The following is a 1,739-nucleotide window of genomic DNA, read 5'->3' on the forward strand; positions in this document are numbered from 1 at the left end:
TCATGCTAGCACTCTACGACTTGTGTCACAGTGCCAATTCCAGCTCTTTTTGTTTATGTAGTACTGAGGAATCATACCCTGTGCTTCATACATGCAAAGCAAACAGTCCACTACTAAGACACATTTCATGGATAATGCAATGCACCTTGAGGTTTATTATCCCTCATTCCTCTCAATCCTATTTCATCCCTCAATTTACATAATTTTGTAGAATATTCACTGGCTAGCAATGTCACACATCATCACTCAGAGGATATGTTACAGATAATATTTTATTGATAGTCTTATTCATCAACATACTAAACTCATTTATTACAGAACTCTCTGATTTTAAATTCTAAATTATCACTCGGGTTCACCTACTACTATTCTAAAATTTATCCTAAGGTTAATGTAAATGAAATCTGCAATTCTTTGATAAAGTACAATGATTCATAGAATGTCTAAGTGTTGGACTATGAACATCACCTTCAGTTCTAGAACATTTTATCATCACTGCCTTCTCAAAATACTCCAATATTTAGTAGTAGTCACTTCCTGTCATCATTTGAAAATACCCTCCACTTGACCAACCATTACTTCATAATCTACCACTAGAGATGTGCCAATTTAAAAAGCTCATATAATTAGAAAACGTAGTCTAGGGCTGGTAAGAATGCTTAGGGGTAGAGCGCTTGCCTTGCATGCATGAGGCCCTGGGTTTGATTCCTCAGCACCACATAAGCAAAAAGAAAAAAGCTGAAAGTGGCGCTGTGGCTCAAGTAGTTGTGTGCTAGTCTTGAGCTGAAGAGCTGAGGGACAGCGCCCAGGCCACAGCTCAGGCCCCACGACTGGACCCCCCCAATTAAAAGTACTTGTTAGATTCTTATCTCTAATTAACCACTAAAAACGGAAATTAGCTCTGTGCCTCAAGTTGTAGAATGCTGGCTTTGAGCATAAAAGGGCTTAGCGATAATGCACAGGCCTTGCAAACAATAACAACAACAACAAAATATATCACATTAATTTCACGAAAGCACCTTTTAACTGCTGTGAACATTTCTTAGAAACATGAATATATGCCCCTGAAAAATGTTGAGTAAAAAGTATAGAATATTTACTTTTATGTTAAAGACATGACTATTTAGTTTGTTTAAGATATTTAGGGTAATGATTAGGAATTAAGAATAATGATAATACATTGGGACTGGTATTTTATTCTATTTTACTATAGTAATAAAATGATATTTGTAATGATTATATAAAATACTCTTGTTTGGTATTTGAGTTATAATAAATACTAAACATTCTTAATTGATTTCCATAGGAAAAAATCATTTTCTTCTTAGTATAAATTCTTTTGTAATTTCAAAACAATTAAGAATATTAGTCCAAGGCTGGTTTGCTCTCAGACTATATTTATTTTCTTGTTCTAGTTTTTATATGTTGGTAGAAATTAAAATTTAAAAAATTAAATTGATATTGGCATTCAGGAACAGATTCATAGGTACTAATATTGGAGTCGCTTGAGTGGAATTTTTTTATTTCATTTGATATTTTCACAAATAAATCAAGATGATTATGTATTTTGTTTCTTTTCACTGCTTTTGGCTCTTACCTTGAGAATAATATTTTTCCTAGCGAAGTAGAGAAAAGCAATTGGTTTGAGCAAATAACATATGACTTTCATAAAATACAGATGCATAGATTTGGGTCTAAGTTTCTTATGCTAAGTTTCTTCCAGAAAAGGTTATCAATTA

This window comes from Dipodomys merriami, unplaced genomic scaffold, assembly GCF_024711535.1.
Source record: "Dipodomys merriami isolate MVZ:Mamm:240054 unplaced genomic scaffold, mDipMer1.0.p SCAF_689, whole genome shotgun sequence".
Classification (NCBI taxonomy): Eukaryota; Metazoa; Chordata; class Mammalia; order Rodentia; family Heteromyidae; genus Dipodomys; species Dipodomys merriami.